Below are 12,761 nucleotides of genomic sequence, written 5' to 3'. Positions count from 1 at the left end.
TCTTCTTCCTGCCGGGAAATAAGAGTGACATGTGCCCGTCCAAATGCCTAACAGCTACTCTCTCATTGGTTCTCCCTCTTCCCTTCCATCCTCTGCCAAATTGGAAACCTGTGCGAACCAGGAGGTTAAAGGGGCTGTCTCTCCAAGTTGGGAGATTGATAGTAAATCCGTTGGAAATTCAAACCGGAGCACAAGGAGAGGGGCAATTCGTTGAGTTTTAGAAACCTTTCGTATTCACAGTGTGTCCATTCTCTAAGTCTCCCGAACATGTTATAGCTGTAGTGATATTCCCTTTAACCTGGAGAGTTGCGAACCATCGAATGGGGCCATGCATTATTGCTTTTAAGGGTCTGCATTTGCTCACCCAATCTCAACAATCCTCTCAGTCCCAAGTGTCCAGCCTTATGCCACATCCAGCTGTCATTGTAGATTGTGTCATTCCAGGTTTCATCATAGACCCTGAAGGAATTGTAAAGAATTTCCCTGTTTTTTTGTTTTGTTTTTGAAATTCCTTTTTATAGTGGACTTGAGCTGATTCTCGCTACCATGTTTATGCCAGTCTAGACACACTTGATTCCCTGACGGAGACATAGCAATACATAGGTTTTAAGATTCTTACTAGTCAGATCTATTACTTTGTGGGAAATATGGGGTTCTGAGTCCCTTTAACTGAGGAGGCTGTAGGTCTAGTCTATACCATAGTTGGTTTTTGGAATTGTACCTGTGCTTATACCAAACTCTGGTTTTAGGCATCACCCCACCTCTCCTTTCCCCTTAAACAGGCATAACAGTGTTTTCTAAATGTGAGATTCTGTTCTCTTTCCTAACTCAGTTCATGTGTACACATGTTTACAGGATCTTCATAAGTGATATCTTATGATGTTTCTTTTTCTGTGTGACTTATTTCACTTAGAATCTTCGTACCTGAATCCACTCACTTTGCTGCTACTGGTCTTATGACATAGATTGCATGGCTGAGGGATATTCCATCCTACGTTTGTACCACAATTTTTTGAACCATTTTTATATTTCCTGGGATATTTAAGGTGTACCCAAGTTGAGGTTCTTGTTAGCAGTGCAGCCCTAAATTTGGGGCTTGCTCTGTCTTATTGATTTTCAGTTTTCCCAAGGTATATTCCTTAGACTAGAAGTGCCTTTGCCTTGTAGCTCTGTTGTTTACTTGTTTTAGAGAACACAATGCACTCCTCCAGTGAGGCAGTGGGCAATTTACATCCCGCCCATCAGGATAAAAAGGCTCCCTGCTCTCTAGAGCCTGTCGTGCCTTTCTGGTTTTTGCCCATTTTGTGTATATCCCTTTTGACCTTTGGGAAGTGATGCTTCTTTGTTGTGCAGATGTGCATTGCCCGCTTGTTTGCTTGGCCAAAAAGGGAGTATGCGTTTTCTCCTGAATATATTCAGGAGAAAACGCCTACGCCATTATGGCTAGGTGCATCATTGTCGAAGTTGTGCCCCTCTTCCTGTGCTTTAAAGGCGATTCCAACGTAACTCTTGAAAGCTGTTTCCTGCTATTCTGACTCGCATTCAAGTCCGCCTCGTTGCCTTCCCTCAACAGATTTTTGGACGATAGTTGTCCTTTATTACTCTGCCAGGTTGTGAATTGCTGTGCCCTTGAGCTCCAATTTTCAAATCATTTTTTGGGAGCTGAACGCAAGACCAAAATTTTTTTTCAGGACCTATACTTGTTCACGGTGGGTGGCTGAGACTTTGGTTAATTCTTCTTCCTGCCGGGATATTAGAGTGACATGTGCCCGTCCAAATGCCTAACAGCTACTCTCTCATTGCTTCTCACTCTTCCCTTCCATCCTCTGCCTATTTGGCAAAATGTGCGAACCAGGAGGTTAAAGGGGCTGTCTCTCCAAGTTGGGCGATTTTTAGTAAAGCAGTTTGAATGTCAAACTGGAGCACCAGGAGAGGGACTATTCGTTGAGTTTCAGAAAACATTCGTATTCACAGTGTGTCCATTCTCTAGGTTTCCCGTACCTGTTATAGCTTTAGTAATATTCCCTTCAACGTGGAGAGTTGGGACCCAGGGAATAGGGGCCATGCATTTTTGCTTTAAAGGGTCTGCATTTGCTCCCCCAATCTCACTAATCCTCTCAGTCCCAGGTGTCCAGCCTTATGCCACATCCAGCTGTCATTGTAGATATGGTCATTCCAGGTTTCATCAGAGAACCTGAAGGAAATGGAAAGAATTTCTCTGTTTCTTGGTTTTGTTTTTGAAATTCATTTTTATAGTGGGTTTGAGCTGATTCTCGCTGCCATGTTTATGCCAGTCTAGACACACTTGATTCCCTTACAGAGACATATCAATACATGGGTTTTAAGATTCTTACTAGTCACAGTTATTCGTCTGCGTGAAATATGGGATTTTGAGTCCCTTTCACTGAGGAACGTGTAGGTCTTGTCTATTCCACAGTTGGTTTTAGAAGTGGTACCTGTGCTTATATCAAGCACTGGTTTTATGCAGCACCCCACCTCTCCTTTCCCCTTAAGCAGGCATAAGAGTGTGTTCTAAATGTGAGACTCTGTTCTCTTTCCTAACTCAGTTCATGTGTAGCCATGTTTACAGGATCTTCATAAGTGATATCTTATGATAAGTTTCTTTTTCTGTGTGCCTTATTTCACTTAGAATCATCGTACCTGAATCCACTCACTTTGCTGCTCCTGGTCTTATGACATTGATTTCATGGCTGGTGGATATTCCATCGTACATATATACCACAGTTTTTTGAACCATTTTTATATTTCCTGGGATATTTAAGGTGTACCCAAGTTGAGGTTCTTGTAAGCAGTGCAGCCCTAAATTTGGGGGTGGCTCTGTCTTATTGATTTTCAGTTTTCCCAATGTATATTCCCTAGACTGGATGTGCCCTTGGCTCTGTAGCTCTGTTGTTTACTTGTTTTAGGGAACGCAATGCACTCCTCCAGTGAGGCAGTTGGCAATTTACATCCCGCCCATCAGCATAACAAGGCTCCTTGTTCTCCAGGGACTGTCTTGCCTTTCCGGTTTTTACACATTTTGTGGATGTCCTATTTGACCGGTGGGAAGTGATGCTTCTTTGTAGTTCAGATTTGCATTGCCCGCTTGCTTGCTTGGCCAAAAAGGGCGTATGCGTTTTCTCCTGAATATACTCAGGAGAAAATGCATACGCCCTTTTTGGCCAAGTGCGTCATTGTCGAAGTTGTGCTCCTCTTCCTGTGCTTTAAAGGCGATTCCAACGTACCTCTTGAAATCTGTTTCCTGCTATTCTGCCTCGCTTTCAAGTCCGCCTCGTTGCCTTCCCTCAACAGATTTTTGGACGACAGTTGTCCTTTATTTCTCTGCCAGTTTGTGAATTGCTGTGCCCCTGAGCTCCATTTTTCAACTCGTTTTTTGTGAGCTGTACGCAAGACCAAAATATTGGTTCAGGACCTATACTGGTTCCCGGTGGGTGGCTGAGACTCTGGTTAATTCTTCTTCCTGCCGGGAAATTAGAGTGACATGTGCCCGTCCAAATGCCTAACAGCTACTCTCTCATTGGTTCTCCCTCTTATCTTCCATCCTCTGCCAAATTGGCAACGTGTGCGAACGAGGAGGTTAAAGGGATTGTCTCTCCAAGTTGGGAGATTCATAGTAAAGCAGTTGGAAAGTCAAACCAGAGTACCAGGAGAGGGACTACTCGTTGAGTTTTAGAAACCTTTTGTATTCCCAGTGTTTCCATTCTCTAGGTTTCCCGTACATGTTATAGCTGTAGTAATATTCCCTTCAACATGGAGAGTTGGGACCCATGGAATGGGGGCCATGGATTTTTGCTTTAAAGGGTCTGCATTTGCTCACCCAATCTCACCAATCCTCTCAGTCCCAAGTGTCCAGCCTTATGCCACATCCAGCTGTCATTGTAGATAGGGTCATTCCAGGTTTCATCAGAGACCCTGAAGGAAATGTAAAGAATTTCCCTGTTTTTTGGTTTTGTTTTTGAAATTCCTTTTTATAGTGGGTTTCATCTGATTCTCGCTGCCATGTTTATGCCAGTCTAGACACACTTGATTCCCTTACAGAGACATATCAATACATAGGTTTTAAGATTCTTACTAGTCAGATCTATTCGTCTGCGGCAAATATGGGGTTTTGAGTCCCTTTCACTGAGGAAGGTGTAGGTCTTGTCTATTCCACAGTTGGTTTTAGAAATGGTACCTGTGCTTATATCAAACTCTGGTTTTATGCATCACCCCACCTCTCCTTTCTCCTTAAGCAGGCATAAGAGTGTGTTCTAAATGTGAGACTCTGTTCTCTTTCCTAACTCAGTTCATATGTAGCCATGTTTACAGGATCTTCATAAGTGATATCTTATGATAAGTTTCTTTTTCTGAGTGACTTATTTCACTTAGAATCATCGTACCTGAATCCACTCACTTTGCTGCTCCTGGTCTTATGACATTGATTTCATGGCTGAGGGATATTCCATCGTACATAAATACCACAGTTTTTTGAACCATTTTTATATTTCCTGGGATATTTAAGGTGTACCCAAGTTGAGATTCTTGTAAGCAGTGCAGCCCTAAATTTGGGGGTGGCCCTGTCTTATTGATTTTCAGTTTTCCCAAGGTATATTCCCTAGACTGGATGTGCCCTTGGCTCCGTAGCTCTGTTGTTTACTTGTTTTAGGGAACGCAATGCACTCCTCCAGTGAGGCAGTTGGCAATTTACATCCCGCCCATCAGCATAACAAGGCTCCCGGTCTTCCAGGGACAGTCTTGCCTTCCTGGTTTTTACACATTTTGTGGATGTCCCTTTTGACCGGTGGGAAGTGATACTTTTTTGTAGTGCAGATTTGCATTGCCCGCTTGCTTGCTTGGCCAAAAAGGGCGTATGCGTTTTCTCCTGAATATATTCAGGAGAAAACGCATACGCCCTTTTTGGCCAAGTGCGTCATTGTCGAAGTTGTGCCCCTCTTCCTGTGCTTTAAAGGCGATTCCAACGTACCTCTTGAAATCTGTTTCCTGCTATTCTGCCTCGCTTTCAAGTCCGCCTCGTTGCCTTCCCTCAACAGATTTTTGGACGACAGTTGTCCTTTATTACTCTGCCAGTTTGTGAATTGCTGTGCCCCTGAGCTCCATTTTTCAACTCGTTTTTTGTGAGCTGTACGCAAGTCCAAAATTTTGGTTCAGGACCTATACTGGTGCCCGGTGGGTGGCTGAGACTCTGGTTAATTCTTCTTCCTGCCGGGGAATTAGAGTGACATGTGCCCGTCCAAATGTCTAACAGCTACTCTCTCATTGGTTCTCCCTCTTCCCTTCCATCCTCTGCCAAATTGGCAACCTGTGCGAACGAGGAGGTTAAAGGGGTTGTCTCTCCAAGTTGGGAGATTGATAGGAAAGCAGTTGGAAAGTCAAACCGGAGCACCAGGAGAGGGACTACTCGTTGAGTTTTAGAAACCTTTTGTATTCACAGTGTGTCCATTCTCTAGGTTTCCCGTACATGTTATAGCCGTAGTAATATTCCCTTCAACATGGAGAGTTGGGACCCATGGAATGGGGGCCATGCATTTTTGCTTTAAAGGGTCTGCATTTGCTCACCCAATATCACCAAACCTCTCAGTCCCAAGTGTCCAGCCTTGTGCCACATCCAGCTGTCATTGTAGATAGGGTCATTCCAGGTTTCATCAGAGACCCTGAAGGAAATGTAAAGAATTTACCTGTTTTTTGGTTTTGTTTTTGAAATTCCTTTTTATAGTGGGTTTGAACTGATTCTCACTGCCTTGTTTATGCCAGTCTAGACACACTTGATTCCCTTACGGAGACATATCAATACATAGGTTTTAAGATTCTTACTAGTCAGATCTATTCCTCTGCGGGAAATATGGTGTTTTGAGTCCCTTTCACTGAGGAAGGTGTAGGTCTTGTCTATTCCACAGTTGGTTTTAGAAATGGTACCTGTGCTTATATCAAACTCTGGTTTTATGCATCACCCCACCTCTCCTTTCCCCTTAAGCAGGCATAAGAGTGTTTTCTAAATGTGAGACTCTGTTCTCTTTCCTAACTCAGTTCATGTGTAGCCATGTTTACAGGATCTTCATAAGTGATATCTTATGATAAGTTTCTTTTTCTGTATGACATATTTCACTTAGAATCATCGTACCTGAATCCACTCACTTTGCTGCTCCTGCACTTATGACATTGATTTCATGTCTGAGGGATATTCCATCGTACATAAGTACCACAGTTTTTTGAACCATTTTTATATTTCCTGGGATATTTAAGGTGTACCCAAGTTGAGGTTCTTGTAAGCAGTGCAGCCCTAAATTTGGGGGTGGCTCTGACTTATTGATTTTCAGTTTTCCCAAGGTATATTCCCTAGACTGGAAGTGCCCTTGGCTCTGTAGCTCTGTTGTTTACTTGTTTTAGGGAACGCAATGCACTCTTCCAGTGAGGCAGTTGGCAATTTACATCCTGCCCATCAGCATAACAAGGCTCCATATTCTCCAGGGCCTGTCTTGCCTTTCTGGTTATTACACATTTTGTGGATGTCCCTTTTAAACGGTGGGAAGTGATACTTCTTTGTAGTGCACATTTGCATTGCCCACTTGCTTGTTTGGCCAAAAAGGGCGTATGCGTTTTCTCCTGAATATATTCAGGAGAAAACGCATACGCCCTTTTTGGCCAACTGCGTCATTGTCGACGTTTTGCCCCTCTTCCTGTGCTTTAAAGGTGATTCCAACGTACCTCTTGAAATCTGTTTCCTGCTATTCTGCCTTTCTTTCAAGTTCGCCTCGTTGCCTTCCCTCAAGAGATTTTTGGACGATAGTTGTCCTTTATTACTCTGCCAGTTTGTGAATTGCTGTGCCCCTGTGCTCCATTTTTCAACTCGTTTTTTCAGAGCTCTACGCAAGTCCAAAATATTGGTTCAGGACCTATACTGGTTCCCGGTTGTTGGCTGAGACTCTGGTTAATTCTTCTTCCTGCCGGGGAATTAGAGGGACATGTGCCCGTCCAAATGTCTAACAGCTACTCTCTCATTGGTTCTCCCTCTTCCCTTCAACCCTCTGCAAAATTGGCAACCTGTGCGAACCAGGATGTTAAAGGTGTTGTCTCTCCAAGTTGGGAGATTGATAGTAAAGCAGTTGGAAAGTCAAACCGGAGCACCAGGAGAGGGACTGTTCGTAGAGTTTTAGAAACCTTTTATATTCACAGTGTGTCCGTTCTCTAGGTTTCCCGTACATGTTATAGATGTAGTAATATTCCCTTCAACATGGAGAGTTGGGACCCATGGAATGGGGGCCATGCATTTTTGCTTTAAAGGGTCTGCATTTGCTCACCCAATCTCACCAATCCTCTCAGTCCCAAGTGTCCAGCCTTATGCCACATCCAGCTGTCATTGTAGATAGTGTCATTGCAGGTTTCATCAGAGACCCTGAAGAAAATGTAAAGAATTTCCCTGTTTTTTGGTTTTGTTTTTGAAATTCCTTTTTATAGTGGGTTTGCGCTGATTCTCGCTGCCATGTTTATGCCAGTCTAGACACACTTGATTCCCTTACAGAGACATATCAATACATAGGTTTTAAGATTCTTACTAGTCAGATCTATGCCTCTGCGGGAAATATTGGGTTTTGAGTCCCTTTCACTGAGGAAGGTGTAGGTCTTGTCTATTCCACAGTTGGTTTTAGTAATGGTACCTGTGCTTATATCAAACTCTGGTTTTATGCATCACCACACCTCTCCTTTCCCCTTAAGCAGGCATAAGTGTGTTTTCTAAATGTGAGCCTCTGTTCTCTTTCCTAACTCAGTTCATGTGTAGCCATGTTTACAGGATCTTCATAAGTGATATCTTATGATAAGTTTCTTTTTCTGTGTGACTTATTTCACTTAGAATCATCGTACCTGAATCCACTCACTTTGCTGCTCCTGGTCTTTTGACATTGATTTCATGGGAGAGGGATACTCCATCGTACATAAATACCACAGTTTTTTGAACCATTTTTATATTTCCTGGGATACTTAAGGTGTACCCAAGTTGGGGTTCTTGTAAGCAGTGCAGCCCTAAATTTGGGGGTGGCTCTGTCTTATTGATTTTCAGTTTTCCCAAGGTATATTCCCTAGACTGGATGTGCCCTTGGCTCTGTATCTCTGTTGATTACTTCTTTTAGGGAACACAATGCACTCCTCCAGTGAGGCAGTTGGCAATTTACATCCCGCCCATCAGCATAACATGGCTCTCTGTTCTCCAGGGCCTGTCTTGCCATCCACATTTTGTGGATGTCCCTTTTGACCGGTGGGAAGTGATACTTCTTTGTAGTGCAGATTTGCATTGCCCGCTTGCTTGCTTGGCCAAAAAGGGCTTATGCATTTTCTCCTGAATATATTCAGGAGAAAACGCATACGCCCTTTTTGGCCAAGTGCGTCATTGTCAAAGTTGTGCCCCTCTTCCTGTGCTTTAAAGGCGTTTCCAACGTACCTCTTGAAATCTGTTTCCTACTATTCTGCCTCGCTTTCAAGTCTGCCTCGTTGCCTTCCCTCAACAGATTTTTGGACGTTAGTTGTCCTTTATTACTCTGCCAGTTTGTGAAATTCTGTGCCCCTGAGCTCCATTTTTCGACTCATTTTTGTGAGCTGTACGCAAGTCCAAAATTTTCGTTCAGGACCTATACTGGTTCCCGGTGGGTGGCAGTGACTCTTGTTAATTCTTCTTCCTGCCGGGAAATTAGTGACATGTTCCCGTCCAAATGCCTAACAACTACTCTCTCATTGGTTCTCCCTCTTCCCTCCCATCCTCTGCCTAATTGGCAACCTGTGCGAACCAGGAGGTTAAAGGGGTTGTCTCTCCAAGTTGTGAGATTGATAGTAAAGCAGTTGGAAAGTCAAACCGGAGCACCAGGAGAGGGACTACTCGTTGAGTTTTAGAAACCTTTTGTATTCACAGTGTGTCCATTCTCTAGGTTTCCCGTACATGTTATAGCTGTAGTAATATTCCCTACAACATGGAGAGATGGGACCCATGGAATGGGGGCCATGCATTTTTGCTTTAAATGGTCTGCATGTGCTCACCCAATCTCACCAATCCTCTCAGTCCCAAGTGCCCAGCCTTATGCCACATCCAGCTGTCATTGTAGATAGGGTCATTCCAGGTTTCATCAGAGACCCTGAAGGAAATGTAAAGAATTTCCCTGTTTTTTGGTTTTGTTTTTGAAATTCCTTTTTATAGTGGGTTAGAGCTGATTCTCGCTGCCATGTTTATGCCAGTCTAGACACACTTGATTCCCTTACAGAGACATATCAATACATAGGTTTTAAGATTCTTACTAGTCAGATCTATTCCTCTGAGGGAAATATGGGGTTTTGAGTCCCTTTCACTGAGGAAGGTGTAGGTCTTGTCTATTCCACAGTTGGTTTTAGAAATGGTACCTGTGCTTATATCAAACTCTGGTTTTATGCATCACCACACCTCTCCTTTCCCCTTAAGCAGGAATAAGTGTGTTTTCTAAATGTGAGCCTCTGTTCTCTTTCCTAACTCAATTCATGTGTATCCATGTTTACAGGATCTTCATAAGTGATATCTTATGATAAGTTTCTTTTTCTGTGTGACTTATTTCACTTAGAATCATCGTACCTGAATCCAATCACTTTGCTGCTCCTGGTCTTTTGACATTGATTTCATGGGAGATGGATACTCCATCGTACATATATACCACAGTTTTTTGAACCATTTTTATATTTCCTGGGATACTTAATGTGTACCCAAGTTGAGGTTCTTGTAAGCAGTGCAGCCCTAAATTTGGGGGTGGCTCTGTCTTATTGATTTTCAGTTTTCCCAAGGAATATTCCCTAGACTGGATGTGCCCTTGGCTCTGTACCTCTGTTGATTACTTCTTTTAGGGAACACAATGCACTCCTCCAGTGAGGCAGTTGGCAATTTACATCCCGCCCATCAGCATAACATGGCTCCCTGTTCTCCAGGGCCTGTCTTGCCATCCACATTTTGTGGATGTCCCTTTAGACCGGTGGGAAGTGATACTTCTTTGTAGTGCAGATTTGCATTGCCCGCTTGCTTGCTTGGCCAAAAAGGGCGTATGCGTTTTCTCCTGAATATATTCAGGAGAAAACGCATACGCACTTTTTGGCCAAGTGCGTCACTGTCGATGTTGTGCCCCTCTTCCTGGGCTTTAAAGGCGATTCCAAAATACCTCTTGAAATCTGTTTCCTGCTTTTATGCCTCGCTTTCAAGTCCGCCTTGTTGCCTTCCCTCAACAGATTTTTGGACGACAGTTGTCCTTTATTACTCTGGGAGTTTGTGCACTGCTGTGCCCCTGAGCTCCATTTTTCAACTCGTTTTTTTTGTGAGCTGTACGCAAGTCCAAAATTTTGGTTCAGGACCTATACTGGTTCCCTGTGGGTGGCTGAGACTCTGGTTAATTCTTCTTCCAGCCGGGAAATTAGAGTGACATGTGCCCGTCCAAATGTCTAACAGCTACTCTCTCATTGGTTCTCCCTCTTCCCTTCCATCCTCTGCCAAATTGGCAACCTGTGCAAACCAGGAGGTTAAAGGGGCTGTCTCTCCATGTGGGGAGATTGATAGTAAAGCAGTTGGAATGTCAAACCGGAGCACCAGGAGAGGGACTTCTCGTTGAGTTTTAGAAACCTTTAGTATTCACTGTGTGTCCATTCTCTAGGTTTCCCGTACATATTATATCTGTAGTAATATTCCCTTCAACATGGAGAGATGGGACCCATGGAATGGGGGCCATGCATTTTTGCTTTAAAGGGTCTGGGTTTGCACACCCAATCTCACCAAACCTCTCAGTCCCAAGTGTCCAGCCTTATGCCACATCCAGCTGTCATTGTAGATAGGGTCATTCCAGGTTTCATCAGAGACCCTGAAGGAAATGTAAAGAATTTCCTTGTTTTCGGTTTTGTATTTGAAATTCCTTTTTATAGAGGGTTTGAGCTGATTCTCACTGCCATGTTTATGCCAGTCTAGACACACTTGATTCCCTTACAGAGACATATCAATACATAGATTTTAAGATTCTTACTAGTCAGATCTATTCCTCTGCGGGAAATATGGGGTTTTGAGTCCCTTTCACTGAGGAAGGTGTAGGTCTTGTCTATTCCACAGTTGGTTTTAGAAATGGTACCTGTGCTTATATCAAACTCTGGTTTTATGCATCACCCCACCTCTCCTTTCCCCTTAAGCAGGCATAAGAGTGTTTTCTAAATGTGAGACTCTGTTCTCTTTCCTAACTCAGTTCATGTGTAGCCATGTTTACAGGATCTTCATAAGTGATATCTTATGAGAAGTTTCTTTTTCTGTGTGACTTATTTCACTTAGAATCATCGTAGCTGAATCCACTCACTTTGCTGCTCCTGCACTTATGACATTGATTTCATGGCTGAGGGATATTCCATAGTACATAAATACCACAGTTTTTTGAACCACTTTTATATTTCCTGGGATATTTAAGGTGTACCCATGTTGAGGTTCTTGTAAGCAGTGCAGCCCTAAATTTGCGGGTGGCTCTGTCTTATTGATGTTCAGTTTTCCCAAGGTATATTCCCTAGACTGGATGTGCCCTTGGCTCTGTAGCTCTGTTGAATACTTCTTTTAGGGAACACAATGCACTCCTCCAGTGAGGCAGTTGGCAATTTACATCCCGCCCATCAGCATAACAAGGCTCCCTGTTCTCCAGGGCCTGTCTTGCCTTTCTGGTTTTTACACATTTTGTGGATGTCCCTTTTGACCGGTGGGAAGTGATACTACTTTGTAGTGCAGATTTGCATTGCCCCCTTGCTTGCTTGGCCAAAAAGGGCGTATGCGTTTTCTCCTGAATATATTCTCCTGAATATATTCAGGAGAAAACGCATACGCCCTTTTTGGCCAAGTGAGTCATTGTCGAAGTTGTGCCCCTCTTCCTGTGCTTTAAATGCGATTCCAACGTACCTCTTGAAATCTGTTTCCTGCTATTCTGCCGCGCTTTCATGTCCGCCTCGTTGCCTTCCCTCAACAGATATTTGGACGACAGTTGTCCATTATTACTCTGCAAGTTTTTGAATTGCTGTGCCCCTGAGCTCCATTTTTCAACTCGTTTTTTGTGAGCTGTACGCAATTCCAAAATTTTGTTTCAGGACCTATACTGGTTCCAGGTGGGTGGCTGAGACTCTGGTTAATTCTTCTTCCTGCCGGGAAATTTGAGTGACATGTGCCCGTCCAAATGCCTAACAGCTACTCTCTCATTGGTTCTCCCGCTTCCCTTCCATCCTCTGCCAAATTGGCAACCTGTGCGAACCAGGAGGTTAAAGGGGTTGTCTCTCCAAGTTGGGAGATTGGTAGTAAAGCTGTTGGAAAGTCAAACCGGAGCACCAGGTGAGGGACTACTCGTTGAGTTTTAGAAACATTTTGTATTCACAGTGTGTCCATTCTCTAGGTTTCCCGTACATGTTATAGCTGTAGTAATATTCCCTTCAACATGGAGAGTTGGGACCCATGGAATGGGGGCCATGCATTTTTGCTTTAAAGGGTCTGAATTTGCTCACCCAATCTCACCAATCCTCTCAGTCCCAAGTGTCCATCCTTATGCCACATCCAGCTGTCATTGTAGATAGGGTCATTCCAGGTTTCATCAGAGACCCTGAAGGAAATGTAAAGAATTTCCCTGTTTTTTGGTTTTGTTTTTGAAATTCATTTTTATAGTGGGTTTGAGCTGATTCTCGCTGCCATGTTTATGCCAGTCTAGACACACTTGATTCCCTTACAGAGACATATCAATACA

Source organism: Mesoplodon bidens (genome assembly GCF_964165515.1).
Source record: "Mesoplodon bidens genome assembly, contig: HAP1_SCAFFOLD_69, whole genome shotgun sequence".
NCBI lineage: Eukaryota > Metazoa > Chordata > Mammalia > Artiodactyla > Ziphiidae > Mesoplodon > Mesoplodon bidens.
Note: the sequence above shows the minus strand (reverse complement) of the source record.